The sequence below is a fragment of the Nerophis ophidion genome, linkage group LG05, assembly GCF_033978795.1.
Source record: "Nerophis ophidion isolate RoL-2023_Sa linkage group LG05, RoL_Noph_v1.0, whole genome shotgun sequence".
In the NCBI taxonomy this organism is placed as follows: Eukaryota; Metazoa; Chordata; class Actinopteri; order Syngnathiformes; family Syngnathidae; genus Nerophis; species Nerophis ophidion.
Window position 1 is genome coordinate 77,909,068 of NC_084615.1, and position 21,260 is coordinate 77,930,327.

A 21,260-nucleotide genomic window follows, 5' to 3' on the forward strand; every position below is an offset into this window, starting at 1 on the left:
GGGACGACAAGAAGAAACTGATCAGCTGCCCTTAGAGACTTTGTGGGGGTGTACGTTTTTCAAAGGCGTTTAAAAGCCATCCATCCATCCATCCATTTTCTACCGCTTATTCCCTTTTGGGGTCACGGGGGGCACTGGCGCCTATCTCAGCTACAATCGGGCGGAAGGCGGCGTACACCCTGGACAAGTCGCTACCTCATCGCAGGGCCAACACAGATAGACGGACAACATTCACACACATTCAAACACTAGGGCCGATTTTAGTGTTGCCAATCAACCTATCCCCATAAAAGCCAAAGAGTAGAAATATGTTTTAAGACGTGATTTACAACTCATTAAAGAAGGAGCTGAGGGATGTTGTTCCAAAGTTTTGGAGCCCTAGCAGAAAATGCACCATCACCTCTGGATTTTAACCAGGTTTTTGGAATGACAAGAAGAAACTGATCAGCTGAATCAATTGATTTACGTGGACCCCGACTTAAACAAATTGAAAAAAACTATTCGGGTGTTACCATTTAGTGGTCGATCGTACAGAATATGTACTGCACTGTGCAATCTACTAATAAAAGTTTCAATCAATGAATCACACTCTGCTCTCATGAAACATCTCTCAACTGCAGATAGCAGATATTTGAAGATATTCTTATTAAGTAATGTCAATTGTACGGAATATGTACTGTACTGTGCAATCTACTAATTCATGTTTCAATCAATCAATCAATGACCTTGGATTCCTTATGAGAGTGTAACTTTTTAAAAGGCCTGGCTCATACTGCGGCGCCAATCCAGGGGTCGGCGACCCGAAACGTTGAAAGAGCCATATTGGACCGAAAATACAAAAAAACAAATCTGTCTGGGGCCACAAAAAATGGAAAGGCTTATATATATATATATATATATATATATATATATATATATATATATATATATATATATATATATATATATACATATAATGTTTCGTCACTTAACCTCTTAAGGCCCAAGCTGTTTGTTTACATGCTTTTTTTTCATTTTCTTCGCTATTTTGGGCTTATTGGACCCTAATTAGAATAAAAACTAAAAATCATCTTTTGATATGATGTACTTAGTCCATAAGTACACAAACGTGTACTTCATGTGTCGTGACATGCAAATTTTTATTTTTACCCTTTTTTTTTTTTTTTTTACAAATTCCATTGTATGTTATACTCTTCTGACACCACCAGATGGCAGTATAGGTGTCCACATAAGTGGCCATAGGACCCCAATTCAGTTATTACACAATTTTGGAAATAAGAGCTAAAAGGTGCCGTCCACACGTTGCCACTAAGGCCTTTTTAATGCACATTTCGGACAATAGCAACTAACTCATCACTTCATCAGCATGAGGCTCTGACCCCAAAAAGCACAACGTGTTTGTTTTTCCATTCATTTGTCATCCATTTTTGTTCAAATATATATATTTCAGAAAATAATAAAACAAACACAAGCTCGGGTGGCAACGGAATGTTGTAACACGAGCAATAAGCCACCACGGCTTTAACGTAAGCGCTAAATATCCCAGTTCTGCTAGTGATTAGGCTCATTTGGAGTAAACACAACAATTTGCGAGGGCCGCTTGGCCGTCTGGGCCGCTCAACATCTGCCATGAAGTCGTGCATGGCAGTGCATCTTACGAGCGCGCCAACTCTAAATATCGCTCTGCACTATTGCCACACACACTCACAAACCTGGGCTATATCGGGGCAAATGGAACGCGGAAAAATGTGTTGGAAGTCATGCCTAAGAGCTTCCACGGAATGAGGGAGACGCTTCCCGGCAGTGAAGTTGAGGTTGTACCATTTTAGTGTTGTTGATGAATACATTTTAAATATTTAGTGCACAGGAGCTACTTGAAGTACGGCACATTTCATCTCAGTTCCAATTCATCCTCACTTGTTCCGCCAGCCTGTTGCCATTTAAATATAACATTTAGAGCACCCTCCTCCGCTGTAGAGGTTGGATCTTAATATTAAGGTAGAATATAGTCATATTTAAAGAGATCAGAATTTTGTTTGAAAAAAAAACAAAAACTGAATAGACTATCTTTGTAGGCCAGGAAAATATGATAATTATTACATTGAAAAAGTTTATTTTTTTATGAATTTTTTTCATATTAATGTACTTAAAAAAAAAAAAACATTACATAATTGAATAGACTATCTTTGTAGGCCAGGAAAAATAACAAACTAAACTACTTTTACACTTTGTTTTTGTTTGGATATAATCAAATCGAGTTAAAGTCAAATAAAATACAAATAAACCATAAGGCTATGTTTAGGAAGTAGTGAAGTGAAGTGAAGTGAATTATATTTATATAGCGCTTTTTCTCCAGTGACTCAAAGCGCTTTACATAGTGAAACCCAATATCTAAGTTACATTTAAACCAGTGTGGGTGGCACTGGGAGCAGGTGGGTAAAGTGTCTTGCCCAAGGACACAACGGCAGTGACTAGAATGGCGGAAGCGGGAATCGAACCTGCAACCCTCAAGTTGCTGGCACGGCCACTCTACCAACCGAGCTATGCCGGTTGGTAAGTACTAACTTAATTACATGCTTACTAGGGTTGTCCCAATACACTATTTTAGTCCCGGTACCGGTACCAAAATGTATTTCGATACTTTTCGGTACTTTATTAAATAAAGAGGACCACAAAACTATCAATAAATGAAAAAAGTGATGTTAAATAATCTTTTTAAATAACCTATTTTATCCTCATCTGTATTACCAACTTATGTATTTTGCGCTGTTTTCTGCAAGAAAAAGTATATTTAAAGTTAAAGTACCACTGACAGTCACACACACACACTAGGTGTGGTGAAACTACCCTCTGCATTTGACCCATCCCCTTGTTCCCCCTTTTGGGCGGTGAGGGGAGCAGTGAGCAGCAACCATGGCCGCGCTCGGGAACCATTTTGGTGATTAAACCCCCAATTCTAACCTTTGATGCTGAGTGCCAAACAGGGAGGTAATGGGTCCCGTTTTTATAGTCTTTGGTATGACTCGGCCGGGGTTTGAACTCACAACCTACCGATCTCAGGGTTTTTCTTATGAGAAAAATTGCTTCGGTTTTACGCACCATTCAGGTTTTGTCTGAGCTTTTAGAAAAGATTACTAACGAAGCGATACACCACTGTATGTAGATTTTGCATCTAATCTCATTAGTACTCATTAGTGTGAATTTAGATGGATAGATAGGGTATTGATTGTCATATAATTTACTCTAACAGTTTTATTTACAATTTATCACACACTTTGTGTATTCCTGGATGTATCATCACTTTGATAAAGAAGGTGAGAAACACCATTGAATTAAAACAAGAACTTGTGGCATTAAAAAAAAAAAGTTTTTAATAAATATAAAAGTGATGTTAAATGTTCTTTTACCCATTTTATTCATCATCTGTAGCAGGGTTTTTCAACCTTTTCTAAGCTAAGGCACACTTTTTTCATTGAAAAAAATCTCGACGAAAATGAAACATTGACAGTAAAACGTTGTTGGATATGAATTCAAACCGTAACCAAGCATGCATCACTACAGCTCTTGTCTCAAAGTAGGTGTACTGTCACCACCTGTCAAATCACGCCAAGACCTATTTTGACGTTTTTGGTGTTTTTCTGTGTGTAGTGTTTTAATTCTTGTGTGGCGCTCCTATTTTGTTGTTGATCATGTCATGTACGGATGTACTTTGTGGACGCCGTCCGCCGCTTCACACGCTGTAAGTCTTTGCTGTCATCCAGCATTCTGTTTTTTTTGTTTACTTTTCAGCCAGTTCAGTTTCAGCTTTGTTTTGCATAGCCATCCCTAAGCTTCAATGCCTTTTCTTAGCGGCACTTGCCTTTTGTTTATTTTTGGTTTAAAGCATTAAATACTTTTTTTACCTGCACCCTGCCTCCCGCTGTCATCTGCACATTGTGATCACGACAAACTATGTTCCCGACATGTGCAAAGCAATTAGCTAGCTGCTGCCACCTACTGATATAGAAGAGTATTACACGGTTACTCTGCGGAGCTCTAGACAGCACAGACACTCAACAACGGCACATTTGCGGATTATAATTACTAGTTTGCAAAAAATATTTTTAACCCAATTAGGTGAAATGACATAATGTCCCCCGGCACACCAGACTGTATCTCATGCAAACTAGTGTGCCACGGCACTGTGGTTGAAAAACACTGATCTGTAGAACCAATACATGTATTTTGGACTGTTTTCTGCATGCAAACATATATTTATTCATTCATTCTATTTGTTTATTGTGTTAATAGTGTATTTTATACTTTAATTATAAATAAATATAATTAATTTAACAATTTTATAATTTTGTGTAGATTGTCGTATGACTTACTCTAAAAAGCTGTTTTACAATTTATCACACAGTTTGTGTATTCTTGGATATAGCATCACTTTGATAAAGAAGGTGAGAAACACTATTAAAAAAAAGAACTTGTGGCATTTGAAAGTTTTTAATAAATGTAAAAGGGATGTTATTTTACCTATTTTATTCATCATCTGCAGTACCAATACATGGATTTTGCACTGTTTCCTGCATGCAAACATATATTTATTCATTCATTCATTCTATTTGTTTATTGTGTTAATAGTGTATTTTATGATTTAATTATAAATACATATTATAATTAATTTAATAATTTTGTGTAGTTTGTCGTATGACTTACTATAACAGCTGTTTTACAATTCCTCACACAGTTTGTGTATTCTTGGATATAGCATCACTTTGATAAAGAAGGTGAGAAACACTACTGAATTATAAAAAGGACTTGTGGCATTTGAAAAAAAAAAAGTTTGCAATAAATGTAAAAGTGATTTTAAATGTTTTTTTTTACCCATTTTATTCATCATCTGCAATACCAATACATGTATTTTGCACTGTTTTCTGCATGCAAACATACATTTATTCTCCACAAAATTTTGTGTTAATAAGGTATTTTATAATTGTAATTATAAATAATAATTAAATATAATTTAATAATTTTATACATTTGTGTCAATTTTGTGTAGATTGTCGAATGAATTACTCTAACAGCTGCTTATGATAACACAACAATTGTGTTTATAATTTATCACACAGTTTGTGTATTCTTGGATATAGCATCACTTTGATAAAGAAGGTGAGAAACACTATTAAAAAAAAGAAGTTGCGGCATTTGAAAGTTTTTAATAAATGTAAAAGGGATGTTATTTTACCCATTTTATTCATCATCTGCAGTACCAATACATGTATTTTGCACAGTTTTCTGCATGCAAACATACATTTATTCATTCATTCTATTTGTTTATTGTGTTAATAGTGTATTTTATGATTTAATTATAAATAAATATAATTAATTTAATAATGTTGTGTTGATTGTCGTATGACTTACTCTAACAGCTGTTTTACAATTCATCACACAGTTTGTGTATTCTTGGATATAGCATCACTTTGATAAAGAAGGTGAGACACACTACTGAATTAAAAAAAGAACTTGTGGCATTTGAAAAAAAAAAAAGTTTTCAATAAATGTAAAAGTGATTTTAAATGGTTTTTTTTTTACCCATTTTATTCATCATCTGCAATACCAATACATGTATTTTGCACTGTTTTCTGCATGCAAACATACATTTATTCTCCACAAAATTTTGTGTTAATAAGGTATTTTATAATTGTAATTATAAATAATAATTAAAACTAATTTAATAATTTTATACATTTGTGTCAATTTTGAGTAGATTGTCAGATGAATTACTCTAACAGCTGCTTATGATAACACAACAATTGTGTTTATAATTTATCACACAGTTTGTGTATTCTTGGATATATCATCACTTTGATAAAGAAGGTGAGAAACACTATTAAAAAAAAGAACTTGTGGCATTTGAAAGTTTTTAATAAATGTAAAAGGGATGTTATTTTACCCATTTTATTCATCATCTGCAGTACCAATACATGTATTTTGCACTGTTTCCTGCATGCAAACATATTTATTCATTCATTCTATTTGTTTATTGTGTTAATAGTGTATTTTATGATTTAATTATAAATAAATATTATAATTAATTTAATAATTTTGTGTAGATTGTCGTATGACTTACTCTAACAGCTGTTTTACAATTCATCACACAGTTTGTGTATTCTTGGATATAGCATCACTTTGATAAAGAAGGTGAGAAACACTGTTAAAAAAAGAACTTGTGGCATTTGAAAGTTTTTAATAAATGTAAAAGGGATGTTATTTTACCCATTTTATTCATCATCTGCAGTACCAATACATGTATTTTGCACTGTTTCCTGCATGCAAACATACATTTAATCCCCGCAAAATGTTTTGTGTTAACATTTTGGCAGATTTACTGTATTTCTTATGGGAAAAATGGCTTTGTCCGAGCTTTTAGAACGGATTACTAACGACACGATATACCACTGTATATACATTTTGCATCTAATCTCATTAGCACTCATTAGCGTGCATTTAGATGGATGGATAGGGTATTGATTGTCGTATGAATTACTCTAACAGATGTTTACGATAACAGAACAGTTTTATTTACAATTTATCACATTTACACTGACATCGCCCCCTTGCCTGCACGCTCTGTGTGCTACAATATAATGTTCCCATTAATATAATGGGATGCAGGTGTGCCTAATTAAGCGTCTGTTGTGCGAATGAATATTCCGTCAGAATCTCGCGGAGGCGTTAGAATAGCCGACGTTCCTGAACTTCCTTTCACTTTCCAGTTGCATGACATGCATGACAACACACAGGCAGACATCTGCACACAACATGCTCTAGAATCCACACGCAAAGGCCGTGTGAAATTGTCTCCGTCCACGGAGCGTCTTTTTTACTCATCTGTTTACTCTCCTGTCCTGATTGTCAACATGTTGTGCGCCACAGGGTTCAATCCTTTGTTGGGATGTATGGGAACTGTTCTCTTTTTTTGATTGATTGATTGATACTTTTATCGGTATATTGCACAGTTCAGTACATATTCCGTACAATTGACCACTAAATGGTAACACCCCAATAAGTTTTTCAACTTGTTTAAGTCGGGGTCCACGTTAATCAATTCATGGTACAAATATATACTATCAACATAATACAGTCATCACACAAGTTAATCATCATAGTATATACATTGAATTATTTACAATCCGGGGGGTGGGATGAGGAGCTTTGGTTGATATCAGTACTTCAGTCATCAATTGCATCAACAGAGAAATGGACATTGAAACAGTGTAGGTCTTATTTAGTAGGATATGTACAGCCAGCAGAGAACATAGTAAGCTCAGATAGCATAAGAACAAGTATATACATTAGAAGTACATTTGATTATTTACATTAGGTTATTTATGTTACAGGCCTCGCATTGTGTAGCCTGGTCACATCAAGCACTTCGTGTCTTCTTTTTATCCCATAGCTCGGTTGGTAGAACGGCCGTGCCAGCAACTTGAGGGTTGCAGGTTCGATTCCCGCTTCCGGCATCCTAGTCACTACCATTGTGTCCTTGGGCAAGACACTTTACCCACCTGCTCCCAGTGCCACCCACACTGGTTTAAATGTAACTTAGATATTGGGTTTCACTATGTAAAGCGCTTTGAGTCACTAGAGAAAAGCGCTATATAAATATAATTCACTTCACATCCCTATAAAAAGAAGACACAAAGTGCTTGATTGCGTTCTCATCGCAGGGTGTGGCCTGACTTTTTTTTTTATTAAACATTTCTTAATTTCTTTACTCTCATTTACATTTCTGTTGTGCTTTTAATCACATCCAAATGGTTTCGACAATGTAATTTCAAATCCACATTTGTTCATTCACATTGTTTAACAATTATATCTTTACTTTTCAAATGATAAAACAAATCCACAAAAACATGGAGGATTGATCGTTACATATCCCAACACTTTTTGTTCTGACATATGCATCACATAGCGGCACTGTTGCTTTAATAAACCTCTTCATTTGACATGTTTGCACTGTATTCTGACATAGCCTCGTTTCAATATTGCTGCTTTGTTGAACGCTTTTTTTCCATATTGTCACTGTCATTATAAATCAATCACAGTTACACATACTGTTACCTGACTATACCTATAAAACATCTCAACAATCACAGTTACACATACTGTTACCTGACTATACCTACAAAACATCTCAACAATCACAATTACACATACTGTTACCTGACTATACCTACAAAACATCTCAACAATCAGTTACACATACTGTTACCTGACTATACCTATAAAACATCTCAACAATCACAGTTACACATACTGTTACCTGACTATACCTACAAAACATCTCAACAATCAGTTACACATACTGTTACCTGACTATACCTATAAAACATCTCAACAATCAGTTACACATACTGTTACCTGACTATACCTATAAAACATCTCAACAATCACAGTTACACATACTGTTACCTGACTATACCTACAAAACATCTCAACAATCACAATTACACATACTGTTACCTGACTATACCTACAAAACATCTCAACAATCAGTTACACATACTGTTACCTGACTATACCTATAAAACATCTCAACAATCACAGTTACACATACTGTTACCTGACTATACCTACAAAACATCTCAACAATCAGTTACACATACTGTTACCTGACTATACCTATAAAACATCTCAACAATCAGTTACACATACTGTTACCTGACTATACCTATAAAACATCTCAACAATCAGTTACACATACTGTTACCTGACTATACCTATAAAACATCTCAACAATCACAGTTACACATACTGTTACCTGACTATACCTATAAAACATCTCAACAATCAGTTACACATACTGTTACCTGACTATACCTATAAAACATCTCAACAATCAGTTACACATACTGTTACCTGACTATACCTATAAAACATCTCAACAATCACAATTACACATACTGTTACCTGACTATACCTATAAAACATCTCAACAATCACAGTTACACATACTGTTACCTGACTATACCTATAAAACATCTCAACAATCAGTTACACATACTGTTACTTGACTATACCTATAAAACATCTCAACAATCAGTTACACATACTGTTACCTGACTATACCTATAAAACATCTCAACAATCACAATTACACATACTGTTACCTGACTATACCTACAAAACATCTCAACAATCAGCTACACATACTGTTACCTGACTATACCTATAAAACATCTCAACAATCAGTTACACATACTGTTACCTGACTATACCTACAAAACATCTCAACAATCACATTTACACATACTGTTACCTGACTATACCTACAAAACATCTCAACAATCAGCTACACATACTGTTACCTGACTATACCTACAAAACATCTCAACAATCAGTTACACATACTGTTACCTGACTATACCTATAAAACATCTCAACAATCAGTTTCACATACTGTTACCTGACTATACCTATAAAACATCTCAACAATCACAGTTACACATACTGTTACCTGACTATACCTATAAAACATCTCAACAATCAGTTACACATACTGTTACCTGACTATACCTATAAAACATCTCAACAATCAGTTACACATACTGTTACCTGACTATACCTATAAAACATCTCAACAATCAGTTACACATACTGTTACCTGACTATACCTACAAAACATCTCAACAATCAGTTACACATACTGTTACCTGACTATACCTATAAAACATCTCAACAATCAGTTTCACATACTGTTACCTGACTATACCTACAAAACATCTCAACAATCAGTTACACATACTGTTACCTGACTATACCTATAAAACATCTCAACAATCAGTTACACATACTGTTACCTGACTATACCTATAAAACATCTCAACAATCACAGTTACACATACTGTTACCTGACTATACCTATAAAACATCTCAACAATCAGTTACACATACTGTTACCTGACTATACCTATAAAACATCTCAACAATCAGTTACACATACTGTTACCTGACTATACCTATAAAACATCTCAACAATCACAATTACACATACTGTTACCTGACTATACCTATAAAACATCTCAACAATCACAGTTACACATACTGTTACCTGACTATACCTATAAAACATCTCAACAATCAGTTACACATACTGTTACTTGACTATACCTATAAAACATCTCAACAATCAGTTACACATACTGTTACCTGACTATACCTATAAAACATCTCAACAATCACAATTACACATACTGTTACCTGACTATACCTACAAAACATCTCAACAATCAGCTACACATACTGTTACCTGACTATACCTATAAAACATCTCAACAATCAGTTACACATACTGTTACCTGACTATACCTACAAAACATCTCAACAATCACATTTACACATACTGTTACCTGACTATACCTACAAAACATCTCAACAATCAGCTACACATACTGTTACCTGACTATACCTACAAAACATCTCAACAATCAGTTACACATACTGTTACCTGACTATACCTATAAAACATCTCAACAATCAGTTTCACATACTGTTACCTGACTATACCTATAAAACATCTCAACAATCACAGTTACACATACTGTTACCTGACTATACCTATAAAACATCTCAACAATCAGTTACACATACTGTTACCTGACTATACCTATAAAACATCTCAACAATCAGTTACACATACTGTTACCTGACTATACCTATAAAACATCTCAACAATCAGTTACACATACTGTTACCTGACTATACCTACAAAACATCTCAACAATCAGTTACACATACTGTTACCTGACTATACCTATAAAACATCTCAACAATCAGTTTCACATACTGTTACCTGACTATACCTATAAAACATCTCAACAATCACAGTTCCACATACTGTTACCTGACTATACCTATAAAACATCTCAACAATCAGTTACACATACTGTTACCTGACTATACCTATAAAACATCTCAACAATCAGTTACACATACTGTTACCCGACTATACCTATAAAACATCTCAACAATCACAGTTACACATACTGTTACCTGACTATACCTACAAAACATCTCAACAATCAGCTACACATACTGTTACCTGACTATACCTACAAAACATCTCAACAATCAGTTACACATACTGTTACCCGACTATACCTATAAAACATCTCAACAATCACAGTTACACATACTGTTACCTGACTATACCTACAAAACATCTCAACAATCAGTTACACATACTGTTACCTGACTATACCTATAAAACATCTCAACAATCAGTTACACATACTGTTACCTGACTATACCTATAAAACATCTCAACAATCAGTTTCACATACTGTTACCTGACTATACCTATAAAACATCTCAACAATCAGTTACACATACTGTTACCTGACTATACCTACAAAACATCTCAACAATCAGTTACACATACTGTTACCTGACTATACCTACAAAACATCTCAACAATCAGTTACACATACTGTTACCTGACTATACCTATAAAACATCTCAACAATCACAGTTACACATACTGTTACCTGACTATACCTACAAAACATCTCAACAATCAGTTACACATACTGTTACCTGACTATACCTATAAAACATCTCAACAATCAGTTACACATACTGTTACCTGACTATACCTATAAAACATCTCAACAATCAGTTACACATACTGTTACCTGACTATACCTATAAAACATCTCAACAATCAGTTACACATACTGTTACCTGACTATACCTACAAAACATCTCAACAATCAGTTACACATACTGTTACCTGACTATACCTACAAAACATCTCAACAATCAGTTACACATACTGTTACCTGACTATACCTATAAAACATCTCAACAATCAGTTACACATACTGTTACCTGACTATACCTACAAAACATCTCAACAATCAGTTACACATACTGTTACCTGACTATACCTATAAAACATCTCAACAATCAGTTACACATACTGTTACCTGACTATACCTACAAAACATCTCAACAATCAGTTACACATACTGTTACCTGACTATACCTATAAAACATCTCAACAATCACAATTACACATACTGTTACCTGACTATACCTATAAAACATCTCAACAATCAGTTACACATACTGTTACCTGACTATACCTATAAAACATCTCAACAATCAGCTACACATACTGTTACCTGACTATACCTATAAAACATCTCAACAATCAGTTACACATACTGTTACCTGACTATACCTATAAAACATCTCAACAATCAGTTACACATACTGTTACCTGACTATACCTATAAAACATCTCAACAATCACAATTACACATACTGTTACCTGACTATACCTATAAAACATCTCAACAATCAGTTACACATACTGTTACCTGACTATACCTATAAAACATCTCAACAATCAGCTACACATACTGTTACCTGACTATACCTACAAAACATCTCAACAATCAGTTTTTCTTCAACAAGTCCACTTCCGCCGCCATTCCCGCCCAAACACGCGCTCACACACAGCAAAGGGAGACATCGCTTTTTGAACGTTACAAATGTCATCACAAATACACACATTTAAAAAACATACTTCGATATTTCTATATTCAGAAACGCTTATAATTGCTTGGAGACAAATTTGTTAATATCATCACACTTTACCGACCTGTTTTTTTAGGGATAAAAAGAAGACACGAAGTGCTTGATTGCGTTCTCATCGCAGGGCGTGGCCTGACTGAGGCACGGAAACACTAATGAGCACCTCCCATTTCCCTACTTTCCTATACGAGGGCTCCCTCTGCTGGCGTGGCGGAATAACATGTATGTGGCATTCAGCTTGGAACCTTACACTAACTGTGACTTTAGATATGAAAATACCTTGAACTAAATTACGATACTCTATTTACACATTCATTTTACAAAACAATTGTGACTAATTATAAGTGTCACATTTGCAATCCGGGGAGATGGGATGTGAATGGAGGAGGGTATTAGTAAAGTGTTGAAGTTGCCTGGAGGTGTTGTTTTAGAGCGGTTTTGAAGGAATATAGAGATGCTCTTACTTTTACACCTGTTGGGAGTGCATTCCACATTGATGTGGCATAGAAAGAGAATGAGTTAAGACCTTTGTTAGATCGGAATCTGGGTTTAACGTGGTTTGTGGAGCTCCCCCTGGTGTTGTGGTTATGGCGGTCATTTACGTTAAGGAAGTAGTTTGACATGTACTTCGGTATCAAGGAGGTGTAGCGGATTTTATAGACTAGGCTCAGTGCAAGTTGTTTTACTCCAGGGGTCACCAACGCACTGCCCGCGGGCAGCAGGTAGCCCGTAAGGACCAGATTAGTAGCCCGCTGGCCTGTTCTAAAAATAGCAGCACTTACCAGTGAGCTGCATCTATTTTTTATATTTAATTTATTTACTAGCAAGCTGGTCTCGCTTTGCTCAACATTTTTAATTCTAAGAGAGACAAAACCCAAATAGAATTTAAAATTCCAAGAAAATATTTTAAAGACTTGGTCTTCACTTGTTTAAATAAATTAATTTTTTTTTTTTACTTTGCTTCTTATAACTTTCAGAAAGACAGTTTTAGAGACAAAATACAACCTTGAAAATGATTTTAGGATTTTTAAACACATATACCTTTTTATTTTTTAAATTCCTTCCTCTTCTTTCCTGACAATTTAAATCATTGTTCAAGTATTTTTTTTATTCTAAAGAATAATAAATACATTTTAATTTGATTCTTCATTTTAGCTTCTGTTTTTTCAACAAAGAATATTTGTGATATATTTCTTTAAACTTATTATGTTTAAAATTCAAAAAAAATATTCTGGCAAATCTAGAAAAGTCTTTGGATTTTCTTTTAAAACTTTTGTTCTGGAAAATCTAGAAGAAATAATGATTTGTCTTTGTTAGAAATATAGCTTGGTCCAATTTGTTGTATATTCTAACAACGTACATATTGGATTTGAACCTATTTAAAACATGTCATCAAAATTTTAAAATTAATCTTAATCAAGAAAAATGACTAATGATGTTCCTTAGATTATTTTTGTAATTTTTTCAAAAGATTCGAATTAGCTAGTTTTTCTCTTTAATTTTTTCGGTTGAATTTTGAATTTTAAAGAGTTGAAATTGAAGATAAACTATGTTTCAAAATTTAATTTTAATTTTTTTCGTGTTTTCTCCTCTTTTAAATCGTTCAACTAAGTGTTTTTTTCATCATTTATTCTCTACAAAAACCTTCCGTAAAAGGAAAAAAAATGTACGACGGAATGACAGACAGAAATACCCATTTTTTTATATTTACAGATTTATTTATTAAAGGTAAATTGAGCAAATTGGCTATTTCTGGCAACTTATTTAAGTGTGTATCAAACTGGTAGCCCTTCGCATTAATCAGTACCCAAGAAGTAGCTCTTGGTTTCAAAAAGGTTGTTGACCCCTGTTTGACTCTGTCCTCCACCCTGAGCCAGCCCACTTTGGAGAAGTGGGTTGCATTGAGGTGTGATCTGGTGTGGAGGTCTAAAAGTAACCGGACTAGCTGATTCTGGGATGTTTGGAGTCTAGATTTGAGGGTTTTGGAGGTGCTGGGGTACCAGGAGTTGCAAGCGTAATTGAAAAAGGGTTGAATGAGAGTTCCCGCTAGAATCTTCAAGGTGCTTTTGTTGACCAGAGAGGAGATTCTGTAGAGGAATCTAATTCTTTGGTTGACCTTTTTGATTACCTTGGTTGCCATTTTATCACAGGAAAGATTAGCCTCTAGAACGGAACCTAGGTAGGTGATCTCATCCTTCCTGGTGATAACAATGTCACCCACTTTTATAGTGAAGTCACTGACTTTAAGAAGGTTGATATTGGACCCAAATAGGATGGATTCCGTTTTAGCTAAGTGTATGGATAGTAGAGATGCGCGGTTTGCGGTCTCTTCCGCGGAGTCCGCGGATAAACCGCGGGTCGGGCGGTTGAGATGAGGAAATAATAGCTTTAAATTAGTTTCGGGCGGGTGGCGGTTGAACCATCCGGGAATGTTTGATATACATGGTTCTGGGATCGGTATTCTTTGCCATTCAAAGAGCCATTTAGGACTTGTGTATTTAAGCGAAGACGAAATTAGGATACGCTGTTAATCACTTGTATGACTATCGGCAGTCACCCAGATATTAAGCATAGGGCGTGCTATGAAGCCATTGGCTTTGTCGCCTTCTACAACATGTACGATCTGTTTGTCAGTCCAGCATCATGTTGTGTGTGGCTTCCGCATCAACCCGCACACGACTGCAAGGCATACTGGGTGACACAAAGTACACTAATGGTTGTGATATAAACAATTTTAACACTCTTAGTAATATGCGCCACGCTGTGAAGCCACACCAATTAAGAACGACAAACACATTTCGGGAGAACATCCTCACAGTAACACAACATAAACGCAACACAACAAATACCCATAATTGAATTGAATTGAATTATATTTATATAGCGCTTTTCTCTAGTGACTCAAAGCGCTTTACATAGTGAAACCCAATATCTAAGTTACATTTAAACCAGTGTGGGTGGCACTGGGAGCAGGTGGGTAAAGTGTCTTGCTCAAGGACACAACGGCAGTGACTAGGGTGGCGGAAGCGGGAATCGAACCTGCAACCCTCAAGTTGCTGGCACAGCCACTCTACCAACCGAGCTATACCGCCCCCCCATAATCCTTTGTATTCATGACGATTCCTGACTATTTTATACACCCTAAACCCCGCCACCTCCCCGCCCCGTGCGTCGGTAAGGTGGGCGGGGTGGGGGTGTAAAATATATTCAGGAAGTGTCATGAATACAAAGAATTGTGGGTATTTGTTGTGTTGCGTCTATGTTGTGTTACTGTGAGGATGTTCTCCCGAAATGTGTTTGTCAATCTTGTATCGTGTGGCTTCACAGCGTGGCGCATATTAGTAAGTGTTAAAGTTGTTTACATCACAACCATCAGTGTACTCTGTATCACCCAGTATGCCTTTCAGTCTTCTACGTACGATTGCGGAAGCTGCACACAACATGTTGCTGGACTAATAATCGGTTCGTACGTATTGTTGCAGGTGTCTAAGGCAATGATTTCGCAGCATGCCCATATTCTTGTCATCAGGATGAACGCTATCGGAGAGTCGCGAGAACGTTAACAGCTCCAATTGTCTTCAGTACTCTGTGAAATAGGTTCTAAATGGCTCTGTAAGTGGTAGAGATGTCCAACCTCTGATGAAATTTGGCGGGCGGGTACGGCCCTGATAAAATATTGGTTCGGGTAGACGGTGGGTGGATGAAAACTTTGATGATGCGGATGCGGGTGATATAATTGCCTATCCGCGCATCTCTAATGGATAGCTTGTTGTCGGCGAGCCAGGTGCAGATATTAAGGAGTTCAGCACTGAGGATTTGTTCCACCTGTGACTTGTCCTTGCCGGATACCAGCAGGGCCGAGTCAACCGCAAACAGGAACAATTCACAGTGTCATGCTGATGGCATGTCATTTACGTATATTAGGAACAGTAAAGGTCCTAGTATACTGCCTTGGGGGACTCCACAGCTTACTGAGAGGGGAGGGGACATGGTGCCGTTCACCTCTACCACCTGTTTCCTCCCCTCCAAGTAAGATTGTATCCAGCTCCATGAGGTTTCATCGAATCTGATTGCTCGGAGCTTATCCAACAGAATAGCATGGTTAACGGTGTCAAAGACCTTCTGAATGTCCAGCATGACCATGCTGCAGTATTTGCCCGCGTCCACCTCATGTTTGATGTGGTCGGTCAGATACAGAAGGCATGTGTCAGTGGAGTACTTAGTTCTGAAGCCGGATTGGAATTTGTACATTACTTTATCAGTAACAAGGTATCTATCAACCTGTTCATAAACAATTTCTTCCATTACTTTCGAAATGTAACTGAGAATAGAAACAGGTCGGTAGTTACCAGGTTCTAATTTGCTTCCTTTTTTATAAAGGGGGGTTACTCTTGCTATCTTGAAATCCTCGGGTACTTGGCCTTGTTTGAGACCCTCCGTCTCGTAACCGCCGCTCCGTTTTATTTTTAAGTTATCATGCCAAGATGGCGCTGCTGTAGTGGCTGCTGTAGGCAGGAGCTCTGTGCTCTTGTGTCATCCTTTTGTGTTTCTCTCTTGTTTTCATGTGGTATTATATATTTTTTGGCATTTTGGTCCGGGACCCTTTGGGACTGTGTGACAAGGGGTGGCACTTTCGTGACCTCTGTGGTGCTTTTTTTTGTGGACTTCTGGATCTGCCTCCCGGGAGCCTTTTGGCCATGAAGACCAGCTGCTGGGTCTCTGCCACACCGGAGTCGCTTTGGAGGGACTGGAGGAGGTGCGGATGAGGGGACAGGACTGCGGAGCTAGCATTGAGCGCTGGGACGGAGAGGCTTGGCGGTGTCTTGGCTGGGTGAGCAGGTGTCGGACCCCTCAGTCACCTTGGACGTATCCTCGCTCATCCATGCGGACTGGACACTGGCCGAGAGTGGAGTCGGCTGTCTTGGTTGCTTTGTTGGGTCTGCTCCTGTCTCTGGCCATGCTCCCTCCACCCCAGCGGACGATGGCGTGGAACACCGCAGAGGCCACCACAGTGGATATGTTTCTTTTACTTTTTATTCATAGCTGTATGTAGAAGTGTCTGCTTGTATCTGCTGCTTTAATGTCTTTAATGTCCTCTGTGTTCTTTGATGTTTGATGTTTCCCTCTTACACACATGGAAGAGGGATGTGTACTATGGCTATGGGTTTTTTATTTTTTATTTTTTATTTTTCCCTTGGCCTCAGTCTGCACCCCCACTCCAGGGCCTAGGCTAAGACCGATTTTTTAATTTTATTTTAATCTTCAATTTTTTTCTCCCCCCCCTCCCACCCCCCTTGTTTACCTGTATGTCATCTTTTTTGTAAGGGGCGCTGGAAGCCGGCAGACCCGTCAGCGATCCTGTTCTGTCTCCCTGTAATGTTTGTCTGATCTTGAATGGGATTGTGCTGAAAATTGTAATTTTCCTGAAGGAACTCTCCTGACGGAATAAATAAAGTACTATCTATCTATCTATCTATCTATCCATCTATGTCACAGTGATACGAACCAAGCTATTGTTGGGGGGTGCCAGTGAACTCGTATCTGTTTCAGCGAGTGTTGGGGAGGGGGTATGGCGACACGGCGCTGCCTGGAAGGGGAGACGGGGTACTCGGGTGGGCGCTGCTGGGTGGAAGGGAACTTGCGGCTGCTGTCTTTTTACCGAAAACAGATGAAGTCAGGAGGGGTGGTATGCCGGGAGCTTTTAAGGTAGACCACAGCGCATTGGGTTGGATAACTTCTGGGGGTCTCACACCACACTTCATAAGGGGAAACCCTCTGTGGGCTGTGCAAGCATGCATGTAATGCAGATACTAGGGCGGCAAATCTTTGGCTGTCCCACCATTCCATTCAATATCGATTCTTGGGGTCGCGATTCGATATATATCGATTTTTTTCGATTCAACCCGATTCTCGATTAAAAAACGATATTTTTCCGATTCAAAAGGATTCTGTATTCATTCAATACATAGATTTCAGCAGGATCTACCCCAGTCTGCTGACATGCTAGCAGAGTAGTAGATTTTTGTAAAAAAGCTTTTATAATTGTAAAGGACAATGTTTTATCAACTGATTGCAATAATGTAAATTTGTTTTAACTGTCAAGCTTATGAGATGCCATGCAAGTGTAAGCCACTTGACACTATTGTTCTTTTTTGTTATTTTTATAAATGTCTAATGATAATGTCAATGAGGGATTTTTAATCACTGCTATGCTGAAATTATAACTAATATTGATACTGTTGTTGATAATATTCATTTTTTGTTTCACTACTTTTGTTTTTTTTCTGTGTGGTGTTTGTGTCTCCTCTCAATTGCTGTTTATTGCAGTTCTGAGTCTTGCTGGGTCAGGTTTGGTTTTGGAATTGGATTGCATTGTTATGGTATTGCTGTGTATTGTTTTGTTGGATTGATTAAAAAAAATCCCCCCCCCCCAAAATCGATTTTTTTCAAAGTGCGAATCGATTCTGAATCGCACAACGTGAGAATTGCGATTCGTATTCAAATCGATTTTTTTCCCACACCCCTAGCAGATACCCACGTTTTGTTAATCACTAGACGAATGGTCAATGATTTATATACAAGTTAAAAAGTACAGTTAAAGTAAAGTACCAATGATTGTCACACACATACTAGATGAGGCAAAATTATTCTCTGCATTTGACCCATCACCCTTGATCACCCCCTGGGAGATGAGGGGAGCAGTGAGCAGCAGTATTGCCGCGCCCGGGAATTATTTATGATGATTTAACCCCCAATTCCAACCCTTAATGCAGAGTGGTAATGTGTCCCATTTTTATAGTCTTCTGTATGACTCGGCCGGGATTTGAACTCACGACCTACCGATCTCAGGGCGGACACTTTAACCACTAGGCCACTGAGTAGGTTAAATGCCTGGTCCTGGTTCCCTCCGGGTACTCCGGCTTCCTCCCACTTCCAAAGACATGCACCTGGGGATAGGTTGATTGGCAACACTAAATTGGCCCTAGTGTGTGAATGTTGTCTGTCTATCTGTGTTGGCCCTGGGATGAGGTGGCGACTTGTCCAGGGACGGTGTGTCTGACAGGCTGGTCAGCAACACCGGGGTCCCGCAGGGTACAGTCCTCTCCCCCCTCCTCTTCACCATTTACACCACCGATTTCCACTATCAGTCAGAGTCCTGCCACCTTCAGAAGTTTTCTGATGACTCTGCGATAGTGGGGTGAGGATGGTGATGATGAGGAATACAGGGCACTGGTGGAGGACTTTGTCATATGGTGTGGAAAGAACCAACTCCAGCCCAATGTGAGGAAGACCAAGGAGCTGGTTGTGGACCTGGGAAGGAGGAGGAGTACTCTGGCGACCCCTGTTTCTATCAAGGGGGTGGATGTGGACATGGTTGAGGATTATAAATACCTCGGTGTACACATGGACAACAATCTGAATGGGTCAAAACACGCTGAGGGACTCTACAAGAAGGGACAGAGCCACCTCTACTTCTTCAAGAGGCTAAGATCCTTCATGGTCTGTACAAAGATGTTCCACGAGTCAATGGTGGCGGGCGCCTTCTTGTACGCCATGGCCTACTGGGCTGAGAGTGAGGGACACAAACAGACTGGACAAGCTGGTAAAGAAGGCCAGTGACGTGGTGGGAGTGGAGCTGGACTCTCTGGCGGTGGTGTCAGAGAGGAGAAGTCTAGCAAAACTCCTCGCCATTATGGACAACACCTCCCACCATATTTGCCAACCCTCCTGGAATTTTCGGGAGACTCACAAAATTCAGCGCCTCTCCCCGAAAACCTCCCAGAAGAAATTTTCTCCCGAAAATCTCCCGAAACTCACGCCCCCTCCAGGTCCATGCGGACATGAGTGGGGACAGCCTGTTTGCACGTCCGCTTTCCTGTTATATAAACAGCTTGCCTGCCCAGCCATGTTGACGCCGTCTGTAATAGAGTGATCTATGTTGTCTGTCGCCATCTCCTGGTGAATGTTGGCTATAGCATTATGGGGTTGCTTTTTGATTGGGCAACGATTTACGTGGTGTTGTGCATCTGACGGCAAGTGACTCTCGCCAATATGGGACGCAAATGGCCGAACAAAGGTTACTCAAATAGTGAAAGGTAAGTGTTTTTTTTTTTTTTTAAATAACCAGCGAGCACAGTACAATTAGTAGAACAACTGTGTTTTTATTACTGTGTATTTGATAAGTGCCGTCTGAAATTCAACTATTTCTTTTATTTGTATATATATAATAAAATAAATATATATAGCTAGAATTCATTGAAAGTCAAGTATTTCATACATACATATATATATATATATATATATATATGAAATATATAAGAAATATATATTAAATACTCTGTGAATTATACTCGTCCCCTCTTAACCACGCCCCCCGCCCAAACCACGCCTCCTCCCCACCTCCCGAAATCGGAAGTCTCAAGGTTGGCAAGTATGCCTCCCACCCACTACACTCGAACCTTGCTGAGAGAATGAGCACATTCAAGTGGAAGGCTCAGACTCCCTAAATGCAACACGGAACGACACAGGAGGTCCTTCATACCGACAGCCATCAGACTGTATAATGCATATGTTCCTTGACTGCACTTAAATGTAGAATATATGTAGAATATATTTAAATTATTCATATATTCCCATCCATTTTCTACCTTTGGGGTCACGCCTATCTCAGT

General features: G+C 38.0%; 1 protein-coding gene across 1 annotated transcript in view; it reads right to left on the reverse strand.

Annotated features, from left to right (window-relative positions):
* Positions 1 to 21,260, reverse strand: part of LOC133553636 (collagen alpha-1(XXIII) chain-like) — a 409,393-nt gene that overhangs the window by 52,155 nt on the left and 335,978 nt on the right. The window lies entirely within an intron of this gene.